Source organism: Mobula hypostoma, chromosome 8 (genome assembly GCF_963921235.1).
Source record: "Mobula hypostoma chromosome 8, sMobHyp1.1, whole genome shotgun sequence".
In the NCBI taxonomy this organism is placed as follows: Eukaryota; Metazoa; Chordata; class Chondrichthyes; order Myliobatiformes; family Myliobatidae; genus Mobula; species Mobula hypostoma.
Window position 1 is genome coordinate 51,013,680 of NC_086104.1, and position 20,742 is coordinate 51,034,421.

Sequence of the window (20,742 nt, forward strand, 5' to 3'; positions counted from 1 at the left end):
GAAATCCTCCACAGCAATTTAATCTTTAAGCCTGAATGGGACAACTTAAAATTTACTATGCTGTACATGTATACAGTAATAGTGTTATCTAATATACTGTGTATATAGTTGAGACACTTTCTCTGTTGAGTTGGAGTTCATAGCTAAGCAGTGAGCAGTGTATTTGATATTTCAATATTTGAGTAATCTTGCATGTATATTGTTTAATTAAGCTTTCCTGTTCGTTTAAATAATTTGTTATGGGTTATATGTATAAATACATTAACTGCATACATCATCATGCTACCATGTGATCTGTGTGTGCCTCGCTTAAAGTAAAGACGAAGTTAGACCTGCATTTCGGACTCCATGTATTCTTTGAATTAGTTTAATGCTTTGAATTTACAGGGAAGTACTACCACTGTATATTGACAGACTGATATCTGTGCAAAGACATGTATGTGTGTATATGTGGGCAACAGAATGTCACAGCTCATCGAGCTCCTTCCCCACTGCTCCAACGAACATCTTCAAACTTGACTTCTGGTGCCACCCGTGTGGAGTTTGCATGTTTTCTCTGTGACGACTAGGATTTCCTCTTGGTAGAAAGTTACAGCTCTGCCAGTAGACCTCATGAAAAGTGCAACACTGGAAACCACCTATCAGGAACTGTTGGTCTTTCTCAGAAAAATCCAGACCTTTAGAAGTAATTGCCTTTCATTGAAAAATTTCACAAGATTACTATCAGCAATAAACCTCAGCACAACACAAAGGAAAAAAAGCAGACTTCCACCAAAATTATTTAATAAATTTTATTAGACCCTTTAAAATGGTGTACAATATCTTACAAGAGAAATCTTTCAAATATGTACTGCTAATGTAAATAATGTGAGGTAATTGATTTACCAGTAACCAGGTCAAAACAGTCATACAAAATGCTTCAGGAAAATTATATTATAATCTGTGAAATGATCTTTTTAATGAACAATAAGACCACAAATCTCAGTGAGTTATTGGTTTAAATGTTTTTCTTTAAAAATCTACATTTTCATAAAAATAACTAAACAAAACATTGATGCTTTATTTACCTATAACTTCTCACCTGCCTCTGGTATACTGTTCACCAGTGGTTTTAGTTAAGTTTATCTGAATTAAAGTAACATAATATTACCTTTAATTCCTTTGTAACGTATATTATTTTTAGAGTAATGAAGCCATGCATGGTTTCAGAAGAAGTACTGAAAAAAACCAGTTTTCTTTAATTGCATCCAACATACAAAGGTCTCCAACTTCCTCTTCAACTATTTCTGCTGTCATCTACTCTGACTCATATTTATTTTAAGAGGATAATAGCAAAGGGGCAACAGATACTTTGATCGATGTAAGAGGTACTTCAGATGCTGGAAATCTAGAGCCATACAAAGAATGTGCTGGAGGAGCTCAGCTGGTCAGGCAGCATCTATAGATGGGAATAAACAGTTGATGTTTCGGGCCGAGATCCTTCATCAGGACTGAAAAGGAAGAAGTCAGAATAAAAAAGTGGGGAAGGATTGGAAGAAGTACAAAATGGCAGGTGATAGGTGAAACCAGGAGAGGGGGAAGGGGTGAAGTAAAGAGCCTGGAATTAAATTGATGGCAGAGATAAAGGGCTGGAGAAGGGGAATCTAATAGGACAGGACAGAAGACCATGGAATAAAGAGAAAGGGGAGGAGCAACAGAGAGAGGTGATGGGTGATTCAGAAGAGAAGGTGTGAGAGAGAAACAAGAATTGGGAATGGTGGGGGGGGATTGTAATTACTGGAAGATCAAGAAATCAATGTTCATACCATCAGCAAAGTTGCTGGTGAATGCAGCAGGCCAGGCAGCATCTCTAGGAAGAGGTACAGTCGACGTTTCAGGCTGAAACCTTTCATCAGGACTAACTGAAGGAAGAGCTAGTAAGAGATTTGAAAGTGGGAGGGGGAGGGGGGATCCAAAATGATAGGAGAAGACAGGAGGGGGAGGGATGGAGCCAAGAGCTGGACAGGTGATTGGCAAAAGGGGTATGAGAGGATCATGGGACAAGAGGCCCAGGGAGAAGGAAAAGGGAGCGGGGGGGAACCCAGAGGATGGGCAAGGGGTATAGTCAGAGGGACAGAGGGAGAAAAGGGAGAGAGAGAGAAAGAATGTGTGTATATAAATAAATAACGGATGGGGTACGAGGGGGAGGTGGGGCATTAGCGGAAGTTTGAGAAGTCAGTGTTCATGCCATCAGGTTGGAGGCTACCCAGATGGAACATAAGATGTTGCTTCTCCAGCTTGAGTGTAGCCCTAGAGCTTTGATCAGCAGACAACCTGGACATCAGAAGTTTTGAGAGGAGGGGACTTCAATCTGGTCCACTGTCCAAGTACAAAAAGCAGCAGCTTGTCGCTACAATGAAAAAGAGCTTTGACCACTCTTTAAGCAGGAAGAGAGGCAGAAGAAAAGAAATTATAGGCCAGTTAATCTGACTTCAGTAGTTGAGAAGATGTTGGCATTGATTATTAAGGATGAGGTCTCAGGGTACTTGGAGGTACATAATAAACTAGGTCATAGTCAGCATTGTTTCCTCAAGAGAAAATATTGCCTGACAAATCTGTTGGAGTTCTTTGAAGAAATAACTAGCAGGATAGACAAAGGAGAACTGGTTGATGTTGTGTATTTAGATTTTCAGAAGGCTTTTGACAAGGTGCCACACATGAGGCTGCTTAATAAGTTACGAGCCCATGGTATTATAGGGAAAATTCTAGCATGGATAAAGCAGTGGCTGATTGGTAGAAGGCAGAGTGGGAATAAAGGGAGCATTTTCTGTTTGGCTGCCAGTGGCTAGTGGTGTTCCACAGCGGTCTGTGTTGGGACCGATTCTTTTTATATTATATGCCAATGATTTGGATGATGGAATCGATGGCTTTTTAACAAAGTTTACAGACAATATCATGATAGGTGGAGGGGAAAGTAGTTTTGATGAAGTAGAGATGCTACAAAAGGACTTAGATTAGAGGAATGGCAGATAAAATACAATGTCAGGAAGTGTATGGTCATGCACTTTGGGAGAAGAAATGAAAAGGTTGACTATTTCCTAAATGGAAAGAAAATACAAAAACTGAGATGCAAAGGGACTTGGGAGTCCTTGTGCAGGATTTTCTAAAGGTTAATTTGCAGGTTGTGTGTGGTAAGGAAAGCAAATGCAATGTTAGCATTCATTTCAAGAGGTCTAGAATATAAAAGCAAGGATATAATGTTGAGCAGTTTTGGGCACCATATCTTCAAAAAGATATGCTGAAAATGGAAAGGGTTCAAATGAGGTTCACAAAAGTGATTCTAACATTGAATGGCTTGTCATATGAAGAAGATTTGATGTCTCTTGGACTGTATTCACTAGAATTCAGAAGTGTGAGGGGTGACCTCATTGAAACATTTCAAGGTGAAAGGCCTTGACAGAGTGGATAGGGAAAGGATGTTTCCTGTGGTGGGAGAATCTAAGACCAGAGGACACAGCCTCAGAATAGAGGGTGTCCTTTTTGAATGGAAATGAGGAGGAATTTCTTTAACCAGAAAGTGGTGAATTTGTGGAATTCTTTTCCACAGGAAGCTGTGGAGGCCAAGTCTTTATGTATATTTAAGGCAGAGGTTGATAGATTCTTGATTGGTCAGAGCATGAAGGGATACGGTGAGAAGGCAGACGAATAGGCTGAGAGGAAAGTTGGATCAGCCATGATGAAATGACAGAGTAGACTAAATGGGCCAAATGGCCTAATTCTGCTCCTATATCTTATGATCTTATGGCCTTGATATGGCAGTAGAGGAGTCCACTGACTGACATGTCAGAGTGGGAATGGAAGTAGAATTGAAATGGATGGTCACCGGGAAATCTTGCTCTTTGTGAAGGTGCTCAGTGAAGTGGTCTCCCAATCTATGTCAGATCTCACCAAAATACAGAAGGCCACACCGGGAGCACCAGATACAGTAGATGATTCCAACACACTTGCAGGTGGAGTGCTGCCTCACCTGGAAGGTCTCTTTGGGGCCCTGAATGGTATTGAGGGAGAAGGTGTAGGGGCGGGTGTGGCACTTGTTCCACTTGCAAGGATGTACCGGGAGGGAGCTCAGTGGAAAGGGACAAGTGGACAAGGGAGTCACATAGGGAGCGAACTGCAGAAAGTGGAAAGTAGGAGTGGGGGGAAGTGAAAGATATGCTTTGTGGTGGGATCCCATTGGAGATGGCTGAAGTTACGGAGAATTAGGTGCTGCACGTGGACGCTTGTGGGGTGGTAGGTGAGGACAAAATGAACATCCCTAGTGTGGCGGTGGGAGGATGGGGTGAGGGAAGATGGCCGTGAAATGGAAGAGATGAGGGTTAGGGCAGGGATGATGGTGGAGTAAGGGAAGATAATTGTGAGAGTCAGTGGGTTTATAAGAAGATATCAGTAGATAGACTGTCTCCAGAGATGGAAACAGAGAGATCGAGAATGTAGAGAGAGGTATCAGTAATGGATCAAGTAAATTTGAGGTTAATGTGGAAGTTGGAAACAAAGTTGATAAAATTGACGAGCTCAGCATGGGTTCATTGGAAGAGTTGGGGAACAGTACCAGTTAGGTTAGGAACATGGTGTGTTCCACGTAGCTAACTTGTCAGTCCTTGGCCTCTGCTACTGCCATGATGAGGCCACATTCAGGTTGGAGGAGCAACACATTATATTCCATCTGGGTAGCCTCAAACCTGATAGCATTAACAATGGTTTCTCAAATTTCCAGTATTTACCCGTCCCATCCTATCCTTCACCATTCCCCATTCTTGGTTCCCTCTCACATCGTCTCTTACCTCCCATCACCTCCCTCTGGTGCTCCTCCTCCTTCCCTTTCTTCCATGGTCTTCTGTCCTTGTTGGCCATAGCGGATTTGAAATATAGAAGAAACATCAAACTCAAATGGGTCAAGGATAGTGGAAGCAAACAGATCAATTGTCTTTGTTCCTGCCATGTGCTTTGAGATGGAGACTGCCATTTTGTGGAACTGTTTTATGTCCTCCATTTTGTGAGATGAAGTTGCTTTGTTTTCAGTGTTTTAAGGAAGACACAATGATGCTTCAGACAATCTGTATGACTAGAGATAATTTCCAAATAAGAAATTATTTGTGAGATGTTCCTTGGTTGGTTATAACATGCAGGATTGTGAATGTTGAAGTTGGTGCCTGCCTGGAGTGATTCAAACTTGTTGCTGATTGAGAACAGAGATACTGACCTGAAGCAGAGCCAATAAGAAGGTGTTAAAGGTCAGACACATGACCCACAGCCAATGACACTGGAATGCTACATTTGAATTGATAAGAAATAAATAGAAAAGTAAATCTTTTATTGCGCTATTAGCGATAACTGCGGAGAATCACCATCGCAAGGAAGAACACCTACACCAGGGCTGGGAGAAGGAAGGATCAATCGTCTGGTCAATGGAGATCCACTATTTTGGTGTTACAAGTTGGACAAACTGTCTGAATTAATATTGGTGCAGAGGGAACAGAAGAATTCATGTTTAAGTTGTTGCCCAGGGTCAATATAGTTAAGTTATTGTTTGTTCAGAGACAATAAAGTGTGAGCTTCGATTAATTACAAGTTGCGTAGTGAATTTTCTAACCTTATTCTGTTGATGAATGGTGAAAAGTCATCTCTAGTCATATTCCCCCTTCTCCAGCCTTTTATCTCTTCCATCAATCAACTTCCCAGCTCTTAACTTCATCTCCTCCCCCTCTCCTGGGTCCACCTATCACCTGCCCCCTTGTACTTCTTCCTCCCCTTCCCCCACCTTCTTAATCGGATTTCTTCCATGTTCCCTTTCCATCTTGATGAAGGGCCTTGGCCCAAAATATTAACTGTTTATTCCCATCCATAGATGTTGCCAGACCTGCTGAACTCCTCTAGCGCATTGTTTGTGATACTTTGTCACTTTGTCTAACTAGCACTATTAAATTAACCAGGTTGTGCATTTGTATTAAAAAACTTAACTGTTTTAATTTCTGGATTTCATCTCTCTGCATATGAATTAGTTATGAGATTCAATTAAATGTGATTAAAAATTACTTTTATTTGGATCAATGAAATTTTATCAAGTAAGTCACAAATTGTCATAGATAAACTATTGAAGGTAGTGAAGAAAGCCCAAAGATAGTAATTTGCTTTACATCTACTGGCATTATTCTTGAGTATTTTGAAGTACAAGATACAATTACTTAGTAATTCAATTGTAAAATATTATTTTTTCAGCTCAGGCAACTGAAAATGGATTTTTCTTGAGTGAAAAATGATAACTTTTGATGTTATTTTGCTTCAAATGAAAATTCATGAGGGCACTTTTGATTTAGATCATATTGCTTCTTCGCCTGTTGTGAAAAGCTGATTGTTTATCACTCCAGAGACAATTAAATTTCAACAAGCCAGTAATTATGTTTCATCCTTTTGCTTCCACACTTTGGCCCCACAGAACACTAACCTCTGCTCTTGCTAAGGCCCAGGCCCCTAACCTTGATATTGAACTTCTGATATCCTGAATCCTTCAAGGGGTAGTATCCTTCCAGTCCTCCTACCCGTTCAGACCTATACAATCTACACATCTGTCTGTCTCTATGGTCTTTTGATGAGCTCAAGCCCCATGGGAACTTTCAGACCCTACATTCTGAGATCCAGTTCCATTTGACAATCTATCACTGCCCCAGTGGAGATGTAAATATTCCTTAGACAGGTCCCTTCCCCAAACCTAACAATCCTCATTCTCAGATCCTTGGTTCATCCAGTCTCCTTTACTCAATGACCTTTCAGTAACCACTCCACTTGGAACCTTTGACATTTGCGACACTATGCTACACTGAAGTGGCCATTTGCACACGTGCGGGACACATCAACAAGCCCTTATGGATGTGCCAGAATTTCTTGGCCAATATTCTCAGCTCTAAATGTAATACCTTCTAAAGAAAGTCACCAATTCAACACAAAAAAAAAATCTAGTAGGATGTATGGTAGATAATTTTTACTTTAAAACCTGGATCACTAGAACTGTCTCATTAAAGATGTCGGAGCTCAGAGTCTTACAACATCAGAAGGTCTAAGGTAGCCATCTGCCTCTGACCATACGCACTATCAAACAAAGCAGAGCTCTCAAGTGCCAATAATTTATACTTACACACATTGAACCACTTTTTTTACTCTTTCTTACTTCTCTTCTAATATTTGTATATTTGTATATCTGTGCACTTGTAATGCTACTGTGACACTGTAATTTCCTTTGGGATCAACAAAGTGTCTATCTTTCTAATACACACCCTGACTTTTCCAAGTAGAACCCAAACATTGTTAGATCTGTGAAATTCCAAGCTTCACAGTTTGCTGAAGTAGAAATAGCCTGTTTATTTTATTCAGCTAATAATTAAACTTCTCTCTCTAATTTGGGATTTCCAAATTGATTTCTGATTTGGATTTATTTTTGCAGCTCCTGTTTGGATATTTACATGGCTTAGTTAATATCAGAGAATGTATACAGTATACAACCTGAAATTGTTTGTCTTTGCAGACATCCACGAAAAACAGAAAACCCCAATAGAATGACAAAAAACATCAGAACCCAAAGCCCCCTTTCCCCCTCCCCCATGCAAGCAGCAACAAAGTATCAACACTCCCCCCTCCCCCCTCCCCCCCCCCACCTATTTCAGCAAAAAACATCAGGGCCCACCTCTCACCTAACAAGCAAAAGCAAAGCACCCTAAGAGTGACCATGATCTGCGGTCAACAAAATCTATTGTTTACTTGACAGTTCAACGTGCAACAGTCTCTCTCTCTCTCTCTCTCTCTCTCTCTCTCACTAACAAGGGACAGGGAGACATCACCCATTTCACAGCGAAAGGGGAGACCAACAGCAGTCGTTATTATGATGTTACAGTCTGCCAGGTCGGTATTTTTATTCTGACATTTATCATTTTATTTAAAATGTAAGCAGAAAAAAAAAGAAAGTAGATTGTAAATATCATCATTTAAAACTATTATTAGGCAGATATGGAGACATTTGAACATTTATTTAAAAGTTAAGAATTGTCTGGGAATGTTGGATAACTGAGTAAGAGTGAATGGGGACTGGTATCTTCATTAATGGTCAGACTTGAGGATTGAGAGTGGGGTTGTAAGGATCTGAGGATAAGGTAGAGATATTAAGTTTGAAAGGTGGAGGTTAGAGCTCCTTAGGGTAATTGTTGGATTGGCATGGGCCTGGATCCAAAATAATGATATGAAAAATATTTCAGTACTCTGTGGACTGGTGATTGATTGGATTTCTCAATGCAGCAACAGAAATTTCGAAATCTTTGGTGTGCATAAAGTATGGAACATGCTGTATCAGTGAATGCATTTACAATGTTAAATCTTATTGGATAGCAGAGTCACATGGTGCTCAAACTAAGTTACAGTTTTACATTCAGTTTGCAGCAGAAGTTTAAAGTCTCAGCTCACAAATAATTTAAACATTGCTGAATGTGAATAAATTTCAGCCTTGTGAAGATAAACAAGTTGTGTCTTTATGCATTCATAAAGCATTACATAGTAACATAACTAGGGGCTAAGGGGGAAGCTTTGATTTGGTGCTACACATGGTCTCAGATTTCTCAGATGGGTGAGGTGAATGCTAGCCAAGGCGTCTGCTATAGATTTATACCCTGGTTACCTTGGCTGGAAAAAAGTGCGTGGAGATGCATTAAATTTCTTCTGATGGAATTAATGAGTGAAACATTGGGCTAGAGGTCCTCCCACCCAATAAGTGCTATCTTAAAGGGGTCCTACTGCTTGGTTTATGAAGTGTCTGCCTGTATCTGGAAGTAGGCTGCTTTTAATTAGAAAGAACACATCTTCTGATGGCTTGTTCTGATTTACTGGCTCCAAACTCCTCTCAGATGTATATTGTTGGAATGTAGTGCCACTGGGAGTCCTTAACAGATTTTCATGAAGTTTTATTCTACCAGGTCAAGCGTGGACAAGGAAAGCTCTTGCTAATTAGCACCATGAAATCCAGCCCTCTCCCTTCTCTCCACTTGCCAGCTAGTGAATGTTTATTCCATGTTGAATATAATTTGAAAGCAACGCGGGTGAGGACTTCATTGTCCATCAGCAAATAGTACCACCACAGATCATGGTGGCTAAGCTTTGATAGATATGGTCGGGAAAATGGTCACGAGACAAGCCAACAGAACAAAGAGGATGTAACACATACTTATCCTTATGACAGTCTCAGTATGAGTGAACACTAGACTGAAGTAGAGTCTGAACATGGATTGATTGTAGTGTGGACCTTGTAAACTTAAATTCTAGTGTGTGGCACTACTTGCATGCAAAGTGAGAGACCTGGTAGCTCATAGTTGGACACTCAACAGGCACAGTGAGCCATTAATTAGAATTTCAATGGATCATGGGTGACTTGGACTTAGAACTGCAGACTTTTTAGTACAATCTTACCTCTTTAACTGAGCTGAGTGAAATGCGTGAAACTGTCTTAGTATGTATTTAATGATGCAGTAATAGCAGTTGCTTTATAAACATTGTTTAGAAAATAAAAAATTCTGTCTGAGGAAGTGTGAGGTGCAAATAAATAAATTAAGGTTTTTTTTACCATAGAAATGCTAAAGAAGAGAAGGAAGAATTACAAGGTGGATACCTTCATAGACCTATTTTTGAAAATTATTCTTTTCTGTTTACAACCCATAGTGGTTTGATTAATATAAGTAATCCTTACCACCTCCATTTAACTTTAAATGTTATGTTATGCAAATTGCTTTCAGTTTTGTGATGAATATTGGTGAATGTTTCCGTTGTTTAATTTTAGTGGGGGTGGCTGTTAAGTCAGCACTTGTCAGTGGCAACATGGGGTCTTGTATTTCAAGTATTATTGAAAAACCCCTGAAGTTAATTACTTCCAGGAAATTTCTGCTTGTAGCAAAAAATACAGAAAAAAGGGGACGTCTTACCTTCCACTTATATAGACAAGTATGGAGAAAATCAACAATTGTGTGAAGAGTTTTAAGCAAAGAATTGACAATGTTGAAAAGAACTAATTGTATTGAAATTGCTCTTTTTCTGCTGGGTCTATCTGGTTGTGAAATCTAAAACACTTTAGTTTTTACCATTTTGATATTAGTTTGTCCTTCACTGATCAAAATATGACTACTGGAGCGAATTTAAAGACAGATTTGAAAATGCTGGTTATTTTCATTTGTGCTCTTTCATTAACCCGGATCCAGATTGCTTTAAAAAAAGTGCAGGAACAGTGAGAATTCCTGCAGTGAAACCATTCCAGCTATTCGCCTTTTCTCAATGGCTATCAGGCATGGTGCAATAGGTAGCAATCCTGTCTCTGACACAGAAGGCTGTGGGTTCACATTCCACTCCAGATATTTGAACACTAACACCTAAAGGTATATTTCACTACAGTGCTGAGAGAACATTGATTTGTTGGAGATATTTTATTTCAGCTGAGATGTTAAACAATGAGGTTTAACAGTTCTCCAATATGACTGTAAACAGAGGAATACATGAAAATATTCACGATCCATGTTTTTAAAGTACCTGGCTACTACCATATTATGTGAGTGGCCAAACACAAAACAGACTCCAGTTTTATTTTTCAGAGACTCTACACTAACTTGGAGGATGATAGGGAGGAGTATGTTGAGGCATGCTCTCTAGGCTTGATATGAAGCTTCCAATGTACCAGATCACAAGAGGCTGCAGAGGCTTATAGACTCAGCCACGATCCCCACCATTGAGGACATCTTCAAGAGAGTGCCTCAAGAATGAGACTTCCATTACTAAGGACCCTCTCCAACCCAGTCTTGTCCTCTTCTCACTACTACCATTGGGGAGGAGGTACATGAGCCTGAAATCCCACACACAATGATTCAGAAACAGCTTCTTCTCCTCCACCTTAAAAATTCCTAAATACAAGAAGGAGTTTTGTTCATTCTTCTCTCCATTATCTGTCATGAAAGTGAATGCAGTCTTGGGTCACTCTTATGGAGAGAATAGACCTGTGTTGTTCTTTAGGGGAGAGGTCTGATATTTCCAATCCTGTCTGATCTGTGGCACTAGCTAGCCTTCTCCAGTTCTGAGGAGAGTCATGGCACTCTGTGAGGGCTTTAGGAAGAAACACACATTACCACAGAAAAATAGCAGGTGGCAGGTGGAGGTGGTAGCAAATGAGCAATGAAAAAGAAAAAGGACAAGATCAGAGGAGCCCATCATATTTTTATATTATTGGGTTATATGGTTTGCTGGACCAATCAATAGAAGTGCTTTGTGAAAAGTTCACAAATGTAAATGTTTGATGATTGGATTTCAGTTCAGAGGTATTCAAATTGAGATGACATTGAAATATTGTCAGTATTGACAGGGCTCCATTAAAAGAAACTACATTAACTCCTTGCACTGATAAATACACGCTAGTTAATAGAGTAGCATTACAATCTTTGGAATGTTTAAGAATTAATGTTTTTGGACAGAAGGAGCTTGTTTCCTTTAACTCTGATGATTGAATGACTATCTTAGTTCAATTCATAATCACAACCATGAGCATCTGCATGGATACACTCTTTCCAATCCTGTTGCAACCTTTCTCCTTTCAACCTGCTGCACATTTAGTTAAAGTTGAGTCTGAGGAATGGCACTGACTGGCTAAGGATGATGCTCAGCATTGTGTGCAAAGGTTTTGAATGATGGTTTTACATTTTCTATTTACATCTGCATTTATTCTGTCTTTAGTTTTTTTCCTTGCTTCTATTTCTACTTTATTTCATCTTACATTATCAGAGCTCCTGCAAGTTAATCTCAACTTTAAAAAAGTGATTTATTATTATACAGTGTAGAATGAACCCTTCTGGCCCTTTGCATCATGCCACCCACTAATCCCTCGATATAATCCTCCCTTAACATACCCTTTTTCTCTAATCACTTCCCCTACTTCTTGCCCTCATACTTGCTTAAAACCTATTACCTCACCAATTTCTTTTATGACTGCTGAAAGGTCATTGACCCCACTGACACTGCCTGACCCATTGAGTATTTCCTACGATTTGCAACACACAATTTCCTCCATCTGTAGATTTTCTCATGGTTGTGACTTGCTGCATTTTCTGTTTTATATCAGATTTCTCTTTTGGTACTTCGATCTTATTTTAACTCTAGAGCCGAGTACTATATATAAGAAATATATAAAATACAGTATGTATTTGCCATTAAATAGGTAGAGTGCCTAAATGCTACAATGAATATCATTAGGAGTCTCCCGCTCACTCTTCTTCAACACTCAGTGATTGCCTCCCACCCAAAACAAATGTGAGTGAGATTTAATCTGGTGGGCAGGAGAAGAAAGTTTGAATGTAGTCCAAGAATATTATGGAACCTTGGGAAGAGTCATCAGTATGGCTAGTGTGAAGGAGAGGTGGGATAGTTTCCACTGCCAATGCCATTGTGGAGCAGCAGAATGAATTGGGGAGAATCATTTTAGAACCTTCCCTTTTCAGGATGGAGTGTGCATGGAGAATGCTTTCAAATTTCTGTTACAAGATATTAATATAGATCAACACTCCTTCAAATTTGTGTATTGATACAATTAAAAGCTATGGATTTCACTATGCCAAGGAGCTGGGTTAAGTTTAGCCATGAACTGTATGCACTCAGTTGCCACTTTATTAGGTATCTCCTGTAGCTACCTCCTGTACCTGATAATGTGGCCACTGAGTGTATGTTCATAGTTTCCTGCTGCCGTAGACTATTCACTTCAAGATTCAACCTGATGCGTGGATTTTTCCTGTCCGTTTGAACCTGTAAGGCCATTCTCTTCTGGCCTCTCTCATTAAAAAGGCATTTTTACCTATAGAACTGACACTCATCGGATGCTTTTTGTTTTTTGCACTATTCTCTGTAAACTCACGAGACTGTTGTGTATAAAATATTTCGGGAGATTAGCAGTTTCTAAGATACTCAAACCACCCTGTCTGGCACTAACAACCATTCCACGGTTAAAGTCACTTAGATCGTATTTTTCCCCATTCTGGTGTTTGGTCTGATTGGTCTGAACAACAAGTGAACCTCTTGAGAATTATTTACATTAACAAGCACATGAACAGGTGAACCTAATAAAGTGCCCATGAGTGTAGATCGTTCAAATGTGCCAACTGAAAGTTTGGCTCTGAAGTTTATCTTTGCATGTTGGTAGAGCAGCTATCACAGGGCAGAGTGAAATGCCAGGAGATTGCACAAGCAGTTTGTAGAGTTGCTTAATTTTTGACTGAAAAAATCCCCAATTTATTGTCATGTTAATTGTAGATAAAGAACACCCATTTAGAGATTGAAATATGATGGAAAATGTGATTCAGGTTGTAGAATTTTACAATTCAAATACCTTGGCCTGTGTGGGTTGTTGGTTTTCTGAGAAACAGACTAGGTTGAAACCAATAAAGAACTTGCGATAGTTTAAACCCCACACATCATTAATCATTTTAATCATTGCAACAATTAACCAAAGAAGGGGATTATTACCACAGTTTTAGTTTGGCCTAAATAATCTTGTTTCTTTTGCATAGTAAAAAAGATTAAAGATAAGTATTGACACAAAATACATGCTAGGTATTGAGGGGAAAATCACTACCTAATAAAGTTAAATTTCTAGAGGCAATAAAGAAAACTGATTTGAGGTCAATAGAAAAACATATATAGCTGTTTTTGTTGTTTCTTAATTTTAAAATATTGAAGTGATTAGATAATGAAATTGAAATCTATTTATTCATTTGAAAATCAATGGAATTATTCTAAATTAATGGTGACTATTTGTAGACTTTGCACTCTTAGTAGGATATTGATAGTATTTTTCAAGTGCACTTTTTATTAATTCATTCACAAGAATTGGACGTTGCTGATAAGACCAAAATTTATCGCTCTCTCAAAATGCCTCTTGAAATGAGTGACAGATTCGGGTCAACCACATTACTGACAATTTACCAAACCTTCCACTGTAAATGTTAAGCTATTCCATTTATATTTTCTCATTCATATTTCATTTAATATTCTTCAGGTTCTGGGATTAGTAAAATACCAATGTGGAGTTTATAAAAATGTTATCCAATGAGTTACTTACTGATATAGAGGCCTGGTAGATAATTATAGACCATCTCAAAGATTAATCCTTTGAATCCCATGGCACTGCAACCTGAAAACGCAGAATATTCTCTGAACTCCAAGTTGAAATAAGAGCAAAAACATGCCTCAATCAGGAAGCAAACCTTTATATTTAGAGAAGCTCCTAAGAGACCATGAAACTCTGGATAGACAGTACTGTGCAAAAGTCTTAGGCACATATTTATAGATAGAGTGCATAAAACTTTTGCAGAGTACTGTAATTGTCAACATGGAGTGGACAGCGAAATGTAAATCTGGCAAGAGCAAAGGATGTTGGGAATATTGAGGGTGGAGTGCTGCAGGATGGGTGTGGAACAGGTGGCAGAGAAAGAGTGCTGGGGCAAGGGGTGGCATGGGTATAGATACAACCAGCCCTGAGACACCAGGCAAGGCCGTTTGATTCCAAACAATTGGTTTATTGACCATTACAGAATGTCCCTCTGGTGCTTCCTGCTCCATCCCCTCTTCCTTCCCCTTTTCCCAGCCATGATTCCCCTCTCCCTGCCCCCTTCCCATTCTCAGACTACAATAGAGACTCATATCAAAATCTGGTTTATCATCTCTCACATTTCTCAATAAATTAATTTATTTTTGTGGCTGCAGTACAGCGCATTATATAAAATCACTACAGTACTATGCAAACCATAAGATCATAAGACATAGGAGTAGAATTAGGCCATCTGGACCATTGAGTCTGCTCCGCCATTCAATCATGGCCAATCCTTTTGTTTCTCCTCCTCAACCTCAGTCCCCGGCCTTCTCCCCGTAACATTTGATGCCGTGTCCAATCAAGAACTTATCAATCCCTGCCTTAAATACACCCAAAGACCTGGCCTCCACAGCTGCATGTGGCAACAAATTCCACAAATTCACCACCCTTTAGCTAAAGAAATTTCTCCGCATCTCTGTATTGAAAGGGCGCCCTCTATCCTGAGGCTGTGCCCTCTTGTCCTAGACTATTCCACCATGGGAACATCTTTTCCACATCTACTATATCTTGGCCTTTCAATATTCGAAAGGTTTCAATGAGTCCCCCCCTCATTCTTCTGAAATCCAGCGAGTACAGACCCAGAGTTATCAAACGTTCCTCGTATGATAACCCTTTCATTCCTGGAATCATCCTTGTGAAACTCCTCTGGATCCTCTCCAATGCCAGCACATCTTTTCTAAGATAAGGAGCCCAAAACTGTTCACAATTCTCAAGGTGAGGCCTCACCAGTGCCTAATAAAGTCTCAACATCACATCCTTGCTTTAGGCAACCTAGCTATATATACATGCCTAAGACTTTTGCATGGTACTGCAGATTCCTGATATGGGCAACCAATTAGTGCAACTAAATACGTTGGAAGATATTGAAAAGTAAGCCTCGATAAATTAAAACACACTTGGATATGGTTTACACATCTTTACAGAGTTTAGCCATTAAATTGGTCCAATACACATAGTAGGAATGAATATGTCTCATACAGCATCATTCCCCTGCAACCCCATCTCCAAAAAACTAGCAAGAGTACCACTGTCAACTGATACATACTGTATGTTCATTACGGCGTTGATCTGCCCATGATCAATAAGCTGCTTTGGAAGCATCAGATATGGCCTCAGGGGCAGCTCGTTGATCATGGGCAGGCAATGAATTGGCCTGTTGGGCTGCCATTAGTGATTGGAGGTGCCCACAGGTGACAAAGTTTGGTGAGAAAGGGAATGGAAGGTTATAGGGTTGAGTTGCTGTCCCTGACCTAAATGCATAACTGAGAATCAAAGGCCTAGATTTACATGGACTGTTAATTCATTCCTATTCTTCCCTATCACCCCTGTGACAGAGTAGTCACTGGAGCCATCCTCTCTTTCATCCAGGGATCTGTGAAGGAATGGGTCCTTGGGAAATGGCACATATGTCTCCAAACAAAAGAGGGAAAAGAGTATGCAAATTTTTCCTTGTCCTGGTGTCCAGCTTCGCATGTGGTTTTATCAGGCTAAGTGTTGAACCAATGCATGGAAGCATCAAGTATTAGTACATGCTGAGAATCTGTCCCTGGTGTTCCAAAGGATTGGCTTTGACCAGTTCCCACTCAGATTTCCATATAGATGGATTTTGACTACCTTTTCTATGAAGAACATTTCCCTCAGAAAGTTGGAAGAAAGGTGGATGTCAGCACAAGTGGCTTACAGGCCCTACAGAAGAAGGGTATGTTGGATCTTGTGGGATGGTTTCTGAGCAGATTTTCCAAACCATTTGGCAGGATGCCTCACTGCTAGATCTAATCAATAATATAAGATCTCTGTTGGCTGGCAGTAAGTGGACCCTCCTCTTCAGATCTTTCCTGCATGGTTAAAGTTTCACTCACAGTTCACAGATGTAATGGGGATAAGACAATTGCCAACCCCTTTGTGCACTGTACGTCTGTGAGGAGAGTTTGGAAAAGGGTGGAAAGTTCCTTGTTGAGGTTCATTCCAATCAGCTGTGTTTCAGAGGACACCCTGATCAACAGGCTGTTCCCAAGGATACATGCCAAGATAAACATCAAGTGCTGTTGGAAGCTCATCAGCTGAGCGGAAGGCAGACTTTCCTCTGCTCAAGTCTTGATGGTCGTCCAGTACAATGTGAATGCTGCCAGCTGGCACATTCCAAGCTTAAAGAACACATGCAAAGGGATGCATTGAAGCTTGGTGGAGCTATCACAAATGCTTTGTGAGGAAGGACATGGTCAATCAACTTTGGGCATTGAAGGATTGGGTCCTGTGTAACAGCCCCACAAACACCTGAAGAGAGTATTATTCAGGGAGGCCAAATGAATAATATGTGTGCTTTGTAAATAGAACAGTAAAATGCAAGAAAATAGGAGCAGGTGTAGGCCACTCAGCCCCTCAGCTTGTCAATATGATCATGAAATTGATTGATTTGTCACACATACTAAGTTTGTGTGCCATTCAGACACAAATAAATAATTACATTAAAACAGTAAGAAGAAAAACAGAATGCAGAATATATTGCAATTGCAGAGAAAATGCAGACTAGGTAAACAAATCAAATACAAGGAGAATGATGAGGTGAATTGGAGACTGAAGAGTCAAGAGTTCATCTTTTAGTATATGTCTATTCAAGAGTCTGATCACAATGGGACAGAAGCTGGTGGTAGGTATGTGCTCTCAAGTTTTTATGCCTTCTGCTTTATGAGAGAGAGAAGACAGAATGACCGGTGAAGGTGGGGTCCTTAATTATGTTAACTTCTTTCCCAGAGCTGTGGCAAATGTAGACAGACTAAGCCTGTGATGGGTTGGGCTACATTCATAATTTTGTGCAATTCTACATGGCAGATGTCATAAGACCATAAGATATAGCTGCCAAACTAGGCCATTCACCCCATGAAGATTGCTCCACCATTTGATGATGGCTGATTTATATTTCCCTCTCAGCCCCCTTTTCCTGCTCTCTCCTAATAAACTTTGACACCTCTACTAATCAAAACCTGTTAGCCTCTGTTTTAAATATATCCGATGACCTTGCCTCAACAGCCAACTGTGGCAATGAATTCCAGTTGTGTTAAATGTCTGTGTAGTGCTTTCTACATTGTTATAATGAGGCTCAACATAAGTTAGAGGAATATCACTCATCTTCTGTCTGAGCATATTACAGCCCCTGGGACTTAATATTGAATTTGACAATTTTAGGTAATTAGCTTTCTCTGTTTGTATGAGAACTTTCAGTGTTGCTGTTGACCATCCGTCTCTTATATTGACACAATTTTTCTTCGTTCACTAATTTGGTCTTCTTACTTGTTTCTCATCCAGAGATCAGTGGCACCATTAACCTACATTGTTAGTTCTTATTGAAGTTTGGAGCCAGTAACAATAAATGCATATTGTAAATGTGCATTACCATGCTATTCACTCTACTATGTAATATTCATGTCGTGTCTCATTATTAACCTTCTTGCTGTAAAGAGTAGACATTTTCTGCTTACCAGTTTGCATACTTGGGAATCTGTATTCTTAAAGATGTGGCTTCCCATCTCTTTTAATTTAATGTTTGACTGCATTGTTTGAAATCGTGGATGTGATTCTGTATTATTCGTATTGAATTGCCTTTCTCTGCTCCTGGCTGATTAGATTTTGGCATTGCTTCTATTGTACGAGCTAGAATCTAGTGTTGCTGCTGATAAGGGGTTTTGGTTCTGTCAATATTGGAACTATCACGGGTGAAAAATGAATGGTGTAATCTGGCATAGAAAAGAAAAACAGTAAACAGACCAAAAATATTGAGCTGTAGTTACACCTGTATAGAATTAGTCAAGGAAACTTGCCATTATTGCCCTTACTTCATGATACAAGATGAAGTCTGACCTACACAAACTCCAAACACAGGGACAGCCCTGCTTATTGCTGTGAAATTTGATGAAGCTGTACTCTAGAGTCTTGACTCAACTGGAGGGTTTACTGCTCATATGTTCTGATGAAGGGTCTCGGCCCAAAATGTCGACTTTTTGCTCTTTTCTATCAGTGCTGCCTGGCCTGCTGGGTTCCTCCAGCATCCTGTGTGTATTGCTTGTATTTCCAGCATTTGCAGATTTTCTCTTGTTTGTGCATAGTTCATGTTCCTGTATTGCTGAGAGTATAATTGCCATCACATTGGCGTCCACGTTATTTCTTTGCTTTAGGCCACTACAGCCTCATGAAGTGGATAGGGTTAGGTTCAGTGGATGTAGCATCATTCTGAGAGATGTGTTAACAGATGGGTGGTTCCATAGCCAATCAACAATCTGTACAAACCATTATTCTTCATCATTAAGTGGTGTGAAGCCTGCCATTGGCATTCTCCACTTATTCTGAAGGTCATAACTCAAAGCTTCTTGTAAAATGCACTCTCAGGATTCAGTATCAATATTAGCCAGCAAAACTGCTTAGATAGTTGATCTTTCTGAGAGCTCCCCTGCAGAAGATCTTGATATTGCTCCAAGCTAGACCACAGGTGCATTGATGTTGAAGCCCTGCTGGTAAATGATTTGCAATATTTCATGCAGAAAACTCCTAAGACTTGCAAAACTATGCAAAAGCTCTTGTAATAAATATGCTTTACATCACCTATAAGTAGTGACCTGTGGGCCCTTTGCCAGATACTCACTTAGCCCTTGCTCACACTTCCTTCTGTTGCTGCATATATACTGTCATCACTTTATCATGTAGATAGCTGAAATTTTGGCAAGGGAAACAAAATATTGAAATAAAGACAGATAATGGAAATGTACAAATGTAACAGCAGAACCTGAGGAGTAAAACAAAAGATATAATATTTCATATCAATGGTATAGTTTCAGAACTATTTCATCAGGAGTCCTGGAATACCAGGCCGTCCTTCACCTCGAGCTTTAGTGTTTTGGCTAGATTTAGTTTCATCTTGTGCTGGGGCTCTGAAGTCCAGCATTTGTTGCCTCTGATTGTGCCAATAACCTTCCATGTACCCTGCTCTGAGGCCGAAGAATCTGCTCGCTATGCTAGCATAAGTTAAATAACCTAATTGACTTGATATGAAGTCATAGGGTCATAGAACAAAGAAACAGGGCTTTCAGCTCAACTGGTGGACCAACCAAGATTCCCATCTACGTTAGCCCAATATTCCTGTGTTTAGCCCATATTTCTCTGGACTTGCTCCAGCACAAAAAAGCACAAAAGCTGAAGTGCACGATAATAATAATAATAATAATAATAATAATAATAATAAAACACACCAGATTGGTTGTATGTCCATCAGTGATGTTAGGCTGTGCATAAGGTGACTGACAGGAAATAACAATGTTGAGGTGGAGTTAGTGGGTAGCAGTGTTGATCAGCTTTCCTACTTGGAAAAAGTAACTGGTTTTGAGTATGGTAGTCCTGATGTGGTTGTTACATAGCCTCCTCCCTGATGGGAATGGGACAAATAGACCATGAGCAGGGTGGTAGGATCCTTCGTGATGTTGCTGGCCATTTGATGAGACCTTTCTGTATATATGTCCTTGATGCTGGGTAGGCTAGTGTCGGTGATGCATTGGGCAGTTTTGACCACCCGTTATAAAGCCTTCCTGCATCCCACAGTGCAGTTTCCGTACCAAGTAGTGATGCAGCTTGTCGGGATGCTCTTTACTGCACATCTGTAGAATGATGTGAGTATGGATGTACAAAGTCCAGTTTTCTTCAGTCTCCTTAGAAAGCAGAGGCATTGGTGATCTTTCTTGACTGTGTTTCATGTACTCTGGGTCCATAAGAGGTTGTGTGTGACATGCACTCCCAGGAGTTTGAAACTGCTATTTTTATCCTGTTCGGTGACTCATGAAATCAAGCATGGTAAATGTTTTCTTCACCACCATATTCAGCTGTGTTTCCAGTTTCAGGGAATGATGGGCTTGAACTCTTAGGTCCTTTGGTTCATCAACAATCCTTAGTGACCTGAGATTTACATCCTACCCTTATTTGGCAGCCCAAAATGCATCATCTTATTCTTGTTGGAATTAAATTTCATCTGTCAAAATTTAACCAATATTTCTGGAGTAGTCAGAAATTTCTGGTCACAG